The sequence below is a fragment of the Petaurus breviceps genome, unplaced genomic scaffold (assembly GCF_028583685.1).
Source record: "Petaurus breviceps papuanus isolate PSGF00001 unplaced genomic scaffold, PetGlider_PUasm1.0 90752, whole genome shotgun sequence".
Lineage (NCBI taxonomy): Eukaryota > Metazoa > Chordata > Mammalia > Diprotodontia > Petauridae > Petaurus > Petaurus breviceps.
In genome coordinates, this window is record NW_027187336.1 from 1,001,648 (window position 1) to 1,013,727 (window position 12,080).

The 12,080-nt window shown below is 37.5% G+C and overlaps 1 protein-coding gene across 1 annotated transcript in view; it reads right to left on the bottom strand.

Annotated features, from left to right (window-relative positions):
- Nucleotides 1-12,080, bottom strand: part of MARCO (macrophage receptor with collagenous structure) — a 69,009-nt gene that overhangs the window by 17,123 nt on the left and 39,806 nt on the right. The window lies entirely within an intron of this gene.

A 12,080-nucleotide genomic window follows, 5' to 3' on the forward strand; every position in this document is an offset into this window, starting at 1 on the left:
GACTCCACACCCACAGCTGAAACTTCAACAGGGAATGGATCCCAAGCACAGAAGGCTCTCCTAGATGAGATCAAAAGGAACTTTGAAAGCAAAATGAGAGAGATAGACGAGAAAATGAATAATTCTCTGCAAACAAAAATAGCAGAATTCGAAAAGCATTATAATGAGGAAAACATCTCTCTAAAAAGAAAAGTGTATGATATGGAAAAGGAGCTTCAAAAATTAACCAAGGAAAATGATTTGCTAAAAACCAGAATTAAACAAATGGAAACAAATAACTCTATGAGGAACCAAGAAATAGCCAAGCAAAACAACAAAAATGAAAAATTAGAAAAAGAGGTAAAATACCTCAAAGAAAAAATAACTGACCTGGAAAACAGATCCAGGAGAGATAATCTGAGAATCATAGGCCTACCAGAAAATTGTGATGAAAAAATGAGCCTGGACAACATTCTCCAAGAGCTCGTTAAGGAAAACTGCCCTGAGATACTTGAACCTGAGGGGAAAATAGAAATCAACAGAATCCACCGGACACCTGCTGTAAGAGATCCCAAACTGAAAAATCCTCGAAAATGTTGTGGCCAAACTCCAGAACTACCAGATAAAAGAGAAAATACTTCAAGTGGCCAGAAACAAACAATTCAGATATCGAGGGTCCACAGTGAGGATTGCACAGGATTTGTCAGCCTCCACACTGAAAGATCGGAGGCAGTGGAATACAAATTTCAGGAAGGCAAAACAGCTTGGATTACAACCAAGGATCACATACCCAGCGAGACCGAGTATATTCTTCCAGGCAAAGAGATGGTCATTCAATGATATAACAGAGTTCCAGACCTTCTTGATAAAAAAGCCAGAACTCAATGGAAAATTCAACCTCCAATTACGAGAAGCAACAGTGACTTAGAAAGGTAAACAAGGAGAACACACATCATTTTAGAGGGAAAGAGGGGAGGGAAAGGAGCTTCGCATGAGATCTGTTCCTCTCATTCTTGATGCGAAGAAAAAATAGCATACCTCATTAAGTATAACAATATCCTACAGGTAGTAGGAGGGGGAAAGGATTACAAAAGGGGGGTGGGAGTGGTTTGTAGAGAGGGAAGTAGTAAGGGGAAAAGGGGAGGAAAAGGGAGGGGGGCCGAAAAGGGAACACTGAGGAAGGTGGTGGTCAAAAGGAAAACTATTAAGGGGGGGAAGGGAGAAGGGAGGAAAAATATGAACATTAATTGGGGCAGGAATAGGATAAGGGGAAAGAAACAGATAACAATCATAACTGTAAATGTGAATGGAATGAACTCTCCTATAAAACAGAGACGGATAGCAGAATGGATTAGAAATCATAATCCTACAATATGCTGTTTACAAGAAACACATCTGAAACAGAGGGATACATACAAGGTAAAGGTAAAAGGTTGGAGTAAAATATATCATGCCTCAGCTAAAGTAAAAAAAGCAGGGGTAGCAATCCTTATCTCAGATAAAGCAAATGCAAAAATTGACCTAATTAAAAGAGATAAGGAAGGAAACTATATCCTGTTAAAAGGCACCATCGAGAATGAAGCAATATCACTACTTAACATATATGCACCAAGTGGTGTAGCTTCCAAATTCCTAGAGGTGAAGCTAAAGGAATTAGAGGAAGAAATAGATAGCAAAACTATACTAGTGGGAGACCTTAATCTTCCCCTATCTGAACTTGATAAATCCAACCTCAAAATAAACAAGAAAGAAGTTAAGGACGTGAGCAAGATTTTAGAGAGGATAGGTATGATAGATCTCTGGAGAAAACTGAATGGGGATAAAAAGGAATATACTTTCTTCTCAGCGGTTCATGGCACATACTCAAAAATTGACCATGTTCTAGGGCATAAAAACCTCACAATTCTATGCAGTAAGGCAGAAATATTAAATGCATCATTCTCAGATCATGATGCAATAAAAATTATATGCAATAAAGGGCCAGGGAAAGACAGACTAAAAACTAACTGGAAATTAAACAATTTAATCCTAAAGAATGAGTGGGTCAAACAAGAAATTATAGAAACAATCAGTAATTTCATTCAAGAGAATGATAATAATGAGACAACATACCAAAATCTGTGGGATGCATTAAAGGCAGTTCTTAGGGGAAGTTTTATATCCCTGAGTGCATACGTGATTAAATTAGAGAAAAGGGAGCTCAACGAATTGGGCATGCAATTAAAAAACCTAGAAAAAGAACAAATTCAAAATCCCCAATTAAATACTAAACTAGAAATATTGAAGACTAAAGGAGAGATTAATAAAATCGAAGTTAAGAAAACTATTGAATTAATAAATAAAACTAAGAGCTGGTTTTATGAAAAAACCAACAAAATTGATAGATCCTTAGTCAATATGATAAAAAAAAGAAAGAAGAAAACCAAATTATGAGTATCAAAAATGAAAAGGGTGAATCTACCTCCAATGAAGAGGAAATCAAAACAATAATTAGGAATTATTTTTCCCAATTGTATGCACATAAATTTGACAATCTTAGGGAAATGGATGAGTATTTACAAAAATACAAGTTGCCCAGATTAACTGAAGAGGAAGTAAATTACTTAAATAATCCCATCTCAGAAAAAGAAATTGAACAAGCCATCAATCACCTCCCTAGGAAAAAATCTCCAGGGCCAGATGGATTCACTAGTGAATTCTATCAAACATTTAATGAACAATTGATTCCAATACTCTACAAACTATTTGGGAAAATTAGTGAAGAAGGGGTCCTAACAAATTATTTTTATGACACAAATATGGTACTGATACCTAAATCAGGAAGAGATAAAACAGAGAAAGAAAATTATAGACCAATCTCCCTCATGAATATAGATGCAAAAATTCTAAATAAAATACTAGCAAAAAGGCTACAGCAACTTATCTCAAGAATAATACACTTTGATCAGGTAGGATTTATTCCAGGAATGCAAGGATGGTTTAATATTAGGAAAACCATCAGTATAATTGATCATATCAACCATAAAATGAGCAGAAACCACATGATCATCTCAATAGATGCAGAAAAGGCTTTTGACAAAATACAACATCCATTCCTATTAAAAACATTAGAAAGTATAGGAATAAATGGAGCCTTCCTTAAAATAGGTAACATCTATTTAAAGCCATCAGCAAGTATTATATGTAATGGGGAGAAGCTGGAAGCATTTCCCATAAGATCAGGGGTGAAACAAGGGTGTTCACTATCACCCCTCTTATTCAATCTGGTACTAGAAATGTTAGCAGTAGCAATTAGAGAAGAAAAAGAAATCAAAGGAATCAAGTTAGGCAAAGAAGAGACCAAGCTATCACTCTTCGCAGATGATATCATGATATACTTAGAGAATCCTAGAGAATCAAGTAAAAAACTTCTTGAGACAATAAATAAATTTGGCAAAGTTGCAAGATATAAAATAAACCCACATAAATCCTCAGCATTCCTATATATTTCCAATGAAATTCAACAGCAAGAAGTAGAAAGAGAAATCCCATTTAAAGTTATTGTAGACATTATAAAGTATTTGGGAATCTACCTGCCAAAACAAACCCAGGACCTGTATGATCATAACTACAAAACACTTTTCACACAAATAAAGTCAGATCTAACTAATTGGAAAAATATCAATTGCTCATGGCTGGGTCGAGCTAATATAATAAAAATGAAATTTAACCTAAATTGAATTATATATTTAGTGCCATACCAATTAATTTACCAAAAAACTACTTTATAGAGTTAGAAAAAATAGTAACAAAATTCATCTGGAAGAATAAACGGTCCAGAATATCAAGGGAATTATTGAAAAAAATGCTAGGGAAGGTGGACTAGCTTTACCAGATTTCAATCTGTATTATAAAGCAGCAGTCATCAAAACTACCTGGTACTGGCTTAGAAATAGAGAAGTGGATCAATGGAATAGATTAGGCACACGAGATTCAGAAGTCAACGACTACAGTAATGTATTGTTTCATAAACCCCCAGACCCTGGTTTTTGGGATAAGAACTCACTGTTTGACAAAAACTGCTGGGAAAACTGGAATATAGTATGGCAGAAACTAGACATAGACCATTATCTAACACCCTACCAAAATCAAGTCTAAATGGGTTCATGATCTAGGTATAAAGGTTGATACTGTAAGCAGTCTGCTAAAACAAGGAATAGTTTACCTATCAGACTTGTGGAGAGGGAATGACTTTATGACTAAACATGAATTAGAGAACATTATAAAATGTAAAATGGATAATTTTGACTACATGAAATTGAAAAGTTTCTGTACCAATAAAGCCAATATAACCAAGATTAAGAGGGAGGTGGGAAATTGGGAAAGAATCTTTACAACCTATGTCTCTGACAAAGGACTCATCTCTAAAATATACAGAGAATTGAGTCAAATGTATAAGAATACAAGTCATTCCCCAATTGATAAATTGTCAAAGGATATGAACAGGCAGTTTTCAGAGAAAGAAATTAAAGCTATCTATAAGCACATGAAGAAATGCTCTAATTCACTATTGATTAGAGAAATGCAAATCAAAACAACTCTGAGGTACCACATCTCACCAGTCAGATTGGCTAAGATGACAAAACAGGAAAATGACAAATGCTGCAGAGGATGTGGGCAAACTGGAACACTAATGCATTATTGGTGGAGTTGTGAAGTGATCCAGCCTTTCTGGAGAGCAATCTGGAATTATGCCCAAAGGACTATAAATACTTTCATACCCTTTGATCCAGCAATACCACTCCTAGGGTTATATCCCAAAGAGATTATAGAAATGGGAGAAAGACCCATATGTACAAAAATGTTTATAGCAGCTCTTTTTGTTGTGGCAAAGAATTGGAAATTAAGGGGGTGCCCATCAATTGGGGAATGGCTGAACAAGTTGTGGTATATGCATGTTATGGAATACTATTGCGCCATAAGAAACGGGGAGCAGGTGGTCTTCATATTTACCTGGAGAGGCTTAAAAGAACTGATGCTGAGTGAGAAGAGTAGAACCAGGAGGAATTTGTACGCAATTACAGACACAACATATGTGTGATGACCAGCTTTGATAGACTGGACTCTTCTCAACAATACAGGGATATAAGTCAATCCCAAAAGATGCATGATGGAGAGAAAAACGTGCATCCAGAGAAAGAACTAGAAAGAACTAAATTTATATCCAGGTGGAAGCAAAATACCTGATCTTTTTCATTCTCTTATTTGATTTTATGTCCTCTTTACCATTTTTCATTCCAGCTGGTACAATCCATCCTTATAACCTGACCATTGTATAATGTGAAAGTATTTACAGATCCTATACTTGATAATAAGCCGCCATGGGGGGGAGGGGAGGGAGGGGGACAAAATGTGAAATTCAAGGAATTGTGGAATTGAATCCTGTAAACTAAAAGGAAACAAACAAATTAATAAATTAAAGTTTAAAAAAAAACAATGAGGAGAAGAATGACTTTAAGTCAAATTTGCCAGATGGAAAAAGAATCTCAAAAGCTCACCGAAGAGAATCATTCCTTCAGAATTAGATTGGAGCAAATGGAAGTAATGACTTTATGAGAAATCAAGATACTATTAAACAGATCCAAACAAATGAAAAAATAGAAGGCAATGTGAGATATGTCATTGGAAAAACTACTGACCTGGAAAATAGATTCAGGAGAGAGAATTTAAAAATTATTGGACTACCTGAAACCCATATCAAAAAAAGAACCTAGAAATCATCTTTCAAGAAATTCTCAAGGAAAATTGCCCTGATGTTTTAGAACCAGAAGGCAAAATAGAGGTTGAAAGAATCCACTGATCACCTCCTGAAAAAGGTCCCAAAAAGAAAACTCCTAGGAATGTCATAGCCAGGTTCTGGAGTTCCCAGATCAAGGAGAAAATATTACAAGCTGTCAGGAAGAAACAATTTGAATATTGTGGAAACAGAATCAGGATAACACAGGATCTGAAAGCTTCTACACTGAGGGATCGAAGGGCTTGGAATATGATATTCTGGAGTTCAAAGGAGCTGGGATTAAAACCAAGAATCACCTACTCAGCAAAACTGAGTGTCATGTTTCAGGGGAAAATATGGTCATTCAGTGGAATAGAGGACTTTCAAGCATTCTTGATGAAAAAACCAGAGTTGAATAGAAAATTTGACATTCAGATACAAGAAGCAAGAGAAGCATGAGAAGGTAAATAGGGAAAAGAAAGTATAAGAAACTTATCAAAGTTGAACTATTTACATTCCTACATGGAAAAATGATAATTGTAACTTATGAAACTTTTCTCAGTATGAAGATAGTTGAAGGGAATAGAAATATATATATATATATATATATATATATATATGTCTATATAGGAGGGTATATGGGCGTATGACTACATATGTGAATGTGTGTATATATGTGTACAGGTATACATAGACAGAGGTCACAGGACCAATTGAAAAGGAAGGGATGATACTTAAAAGCTGAAATTAAGAAGTGAGAGAGGAATATAATGAGAGGAGATGGGGAGAGACAGAATGGGGCAAATTACCTCATATAGAAGAGGCAAGGGAAAACTTACAATGGAGGGGAAGAACAGGAAGGCAAAAGGGAATGAGTCAACCTTATTCTTATTGAATTTGGCTTAGGGAAGAAATGACATACACACTACATAGGGTATCTTTCCCTACAGGAGAGTAGGGGGAAGGAGATGAGAGGGAGGATAATGGAAGGGAGGGCAGGTTGGGCGGGGAGGGAAGTTTGAAGCACCCACTTTTGAAAAGGTATGGGATTAAAGTAGAGAATAGAACAAGTGGGAGGTGGGATAGGAGGGAGGGAAATATAGTCAGTCTTTTACAATATTATTTACTATGTTAATGTTTTGCATTAGCTACACATGTACAACATATACTGAACTGCTTAACTTCCCAGTAAGGGTGGTTGACAAGGGAGGAAGGGAATGAATCTGGAATTCAAAGTTTTAAAATCATATGTTTAAATATACACACACACACTATTATTAATACTATTATGCATGTAATTGGGAAATAAGATATACAGGCACTGGGGCATAGAGATCCATCATGCCCTATTGGAAAAGTCAAAAGGGGTATGGGAGAAAATATGGGAGAGAACAGATTGGAGGAGGGGATATCCTGTGGGACTGCTATTTTGGGGTGGTGGGTAGGGGAAAAATGTGGAGAAAAAAATAAAACAAAATAAAATGCCTGAGGAATGAGTGAGAAAAAAAAGGAATCTTCACACAATAATACAAGAAATAATTAAAGAAAATTTTCCAGCAGCATTAAAACAAGGGAAAAAGTAGAAATAGAAAAAATCCATCCATCACCACTTAAAAGAGATCCTATGAGGAAAACTTATATGAATGTCATAGTCAAATTCCAAAATCCTCAACTCAAGGATAAAATATTAAAAGCATCAAGATGAAAACAATTTAAATATGGTGGTGCCACAATTAGACTCACACAAGACCTAGCAGTAGAGACATTAAAGGACCACAGCTCTTGGAACACAATATCTTGTAGAGCAAAAGGTGTATAAGTTGAAAGAGCTTATAAATATTATATCACTGAGTATAGAAAAGAAGCAGATTTGCCCAACTGCAGAGTGTCAAGTTCTAGCAGACAAGCAATTTGTAGAGAAGTGGTTTAGTGTGTTGCATGTTTTCACAAATGGACCAACAACATTAAAGCCTTCAGTCCAGAGTTGTGAATTAACTTGAAACGATGGGTTTTCTTTCATCATGTAATTCCCTGCTAAGTTCCTGTGTCTGGCCATTCTCATTCATATATACCAAAAGCATTGGTGGTAGACTGTGGCAAAGGTTTATGTATAAATTTTGATGTGTTTTTATCATTCATACACTTACTTTAGCTTATGAGTACTGGTGATGTATTTTTTCTTTTTTGCCTTATTGCTAAGTAGTTGGTTATATTTAGGATCTACAAGTATCATCTTATGAATTTCTGGTTTGTGTAAGTAAAAATACTTTGATGGGGATTTGAATGGTGAGTAGAGGACCTTGAGAAAATTTGAGTGTAATTGAATGGTGGTGGTTCTTGTCTAGGAACTTAAACTTCCCAGTGTGAAAACTGGTTGGAGAGAATGAGTCAGCCCAAAGAATGAGTAAGACCTATGCAAGAAGCATAAAGCACTATAGCACTATATACAACTACATATAGCCCATATACTATTGGGCATTATAGTATGAAATTCTTTCATCTCTCTCTCTTTCTCTCTCTCTCTCTCTCTGTCTCCCTGTCTCTCTCTCTCTGTGTCTCTGTCTCCTCTCTCTGTCTCTGTCTCTCATATATATTATGTACAATACACATATGGAGCATAACAAGTGGATCATTATATGTGGCACACATACCTGTGTGTCATTGCACATAATACATACAGATGTTCAGTAGACAGACAGACAGATAGATGTGAAAGAGCTTGTGACTGAGAGCAAGGAGAGCAGGAGATAAATTTCAAAGGCAGCTGAGTTTCAGAGGTTGGGTGTAAGAAACAAAGAGAAAAAGGGAATAGGAACCATAAGATTCCTGGGGGTAAGTGGATATCTGCCACAACTGTGAAGAAGGTTGCTGATGAGACAGAAAATTTGACCAGACGAAAAAGGGGATGTGGTCACAGCGTCCAGGTAGGAAAGGACTTGGTTCCATCAGAACCTCAAAAGTTGGACCTCAGAAGGTGTGAGAGTGAGGTAGCAGAGCCCAAGAGAAATGAGTACCAAAGATTGTGTAGTAAGTGCCAAAGCCAGAATCGAACCTAAGGCCTTTGGCTCTAAGCCCATCATGCTTTTCACAGAATCATTCTGTGTTGTGCCTTGCTGAGCACTGGGGAAATGGGGAGCACAATACCAGTCATCTCCTGGCCCAGAGAGAAAGCATGATGAAAATTTACATATGTGTGTATATATAGTTATCCTTTCCAGATCACAAGGGTTAAGGGTGCGGTGCCCCCATGATCTGGAAAATCTGAGTAAAATTTTTGGACTTTCTCTTTATTCCAGAGAAAACTTTGAATTATCATACTAAAAGATAAAATATATTATTATTATACAATACTATACATATATTTTATGCATTTCTGACTTTCTAAACTTTTACCATGTCATCTGCTGATGTTTCTTTGCATGTTATCTGTGACTTTTGCATAACTACCCCAAAATTCCTATTTAATTTCTTATGCTGACCCACAATGTATCAAAACTGCAATAGGGAAAATCACAATGTAGGAGGGATAACTATATATATACAAATATATATATATATATATCTGAATTTTGAAATTTGAATTTTATGGCCAACTTGAAATTCAAATTTTATCAAATACTTATTTTTGTCTGGCATCATGAGAATGAAACAAACTTTTTATTATATGAAGATGAATAGTCATTACCATAGAAACAGTGGCTTCAGACCTTGCTCTCATTGGTAGAGTAAGAGAAGGCAGAAAATGATCTATTCATATTCACTGTATATTTGAGAAAGTTTTCTGATTGTGAACTTTAGATTCTTGTTAAGCAATCCTCTGAGGCAGCAGATCTCAAGCTACGAATTAATAATTAGGGAGTAGAGGTAAGTGTCATTAGAAATTGGGTCAGGCACAAGAGTTACTGAATTCTTCATTGGCTCCAGGGTGAGTCTGGCACCCCAAGTCTGCCAGTAAGGAAGATTCAAAGTGAGGTCCACCAAGGAGTATGAAGAGAGAGAAAGAACAAAAGTTCAGTCTGGAAGAAGACCCTGTGCTGGATAATCTTAGATTTGGAGTTGGAAGCAACCTTAGAAATCTTCCAGTCCAAACATTCTGTTACACCCCCTCACACACACCCCTTCATACCCCGCCACACACCCCCCACACATACCCCCTCACAACCCCCCCCACACTCCCTCACACACACCCTCACACACACACACATACACACACACCCTCACACACTCATATACACACTCACATACTCACACACACACACACACACAAAGAGAGAGAGAGACAGAGAAAGAGATGGAAACAGAGAGAGAAACTACTTAGAGGATGGACAGCTCTAGGAGAGGATGAGATGGGTGACAGCCATGTTTGGAATCAAAGCTTAAGGGCAAGGGAGCAATCTTTAGAGGTTAGATAGAAAAAGCTCGTTCTTTTTTTTTTTTTTAAGCAATAGAGGTTAAGTAACTTGCTCAAGATTACACAGCCAGTTATTATTTCTGGGTGTGGTGCTAAGTATCTGAGCCCGGATTTGATCCAGGTCATCCTGACACTGGAGCCGGTGCTCTTACTTGCTGAGCCACTTGGCCACCCCTAAGCAATTGGGGTTAAGTAACTTGCTCAAGGTTACACGGCCAGGTGTTTCTGGGTGGATGCTAAGTGTCTGAGCCCGGATTTGATCCCCAGGTCATCCAGACACTGGAGCCGGTGCTCTTACTCGCTGTGCTACCTGGCCACCTTGAGAAAAAGCTCTTTCTTTCAAGGGAACCAGTAGACTACCTATGATCATAGGATCATAGATTTAGATCATAGAAGAGACTTAGTCCAAGTCCTACATTTTGCAGATGAGGAAACAGAGAGACCCAAGAAAGTTAATTAAACAGCTTTCCCAAGACACAAAGATGGAGGAGCTGGAATTTGGAGCCAGGTACTCTAATTTCATTAATTCATTCATTGCTGGTCTTGAATGAGAAAAAAAATTAGACCAGAAGATAAGGAGGATTGGATACAGCTGGTCCTTAAAGGGTCACATAGTCTTGAAGTTAAAGTGGTTTTCCCCCACAAGGATGGTATTACTTGACTACAAGAGACACACTGACCCCCCACCCCAACCCCACTTCCCTAGGAAGTTTGCCAGTATCATCAAGGTGCCTCCCTTAGTGGGTTCAGAAAGCAGGTTCCTTAAAACACCACAGAAAATTGCACAGTTAATTTGGAAATTGCAACATAACAAAAATCATCTGCGAAGGAGAAAACAGGTAAGGTAGCTGGGAGTTTTTAAAGAAAGGAGGTGGGAAATATTCAAATATATGGAGAGAGGAAGTTCTGAGCATTCCTGTTTACTTGGTGGAACCCTTGATGCTGGGGAGAGAAGGTTCACCAGGCTACCCTCAGTATCCCTTTAAAGACTCAGTGTCTCAAATCAGAGGTAGCTAGGTAGTGCAGTGGATAGAAAGTTGAACCTAGAATCAAGAAGATCTGAGTTTAAATCCAGCCTTAGATACTGTTTAGCGGTGTGACTCTGGGCAAGTCATTTAACTTCTATTTCCCTCAACTGTAAAATTGGTATTAATAACAGGCCTATGTCTAAGCGTTGTTGCGAGGATCAAATGAGATATTTGTAAAGTGCTTAAGCACAAATGCCTGGCACAAAGTAGTTGCTGTATAAATGCTTATTCTACCCTCACCTCCAAAACCCTTTGCCTGCAACAATCTTCTGGAAGAGAGGCGATGGTAGGACTTACGGTGCGGAATGAGGCATATTCTTTTGGACATGGCCAATGTGGGAATCTGTTTTTCTTTTCTTTTCTCTTTTTTTTAAGCAATTGGGGTTAAGTAACTTGCTCAAGGTTACATGGCCAGTTATTATTTCTGGTTGTGGTGCTGAGTATCTGAGCCCGGATTTGATCCAGGTCATCCTGACACTGGAGCCAGTGCTCTTACTCGCTGAGCCACCTGGCCGCCCCTAAGCAATTGGAGCTAAGTAACTTGCTCAAGGTTACACAGTCAGGTGTTTCTGGGTGGGTGCTAAGTGTCTGAACCAGGGATTCAATCTCCAGGTCTTCTCAACACTGGAGCCGGTGCTCTTACTCGCTGTGCTACCTGGCCGTCCCGGAATCTGTTTTTCTTGACTGAAATTACAATTTTTTTTTCCTTTTGTATTGGAGAGGTGAGGAGGGGATGAGAGGGTGAAAAAAAAAGATTTTGATTAATTGAAAAAGGTAAATTACATTTTTAGAAGTTTTAAAAAGGTTCATTTCCTCTCTGCTTTTTCTGGACTCACCAAGTCACTTCTGAAGTTAATCTGGTTTCTCACATAGTTTTCCTTATTGAAATAGATAGGTAAGCTGACTG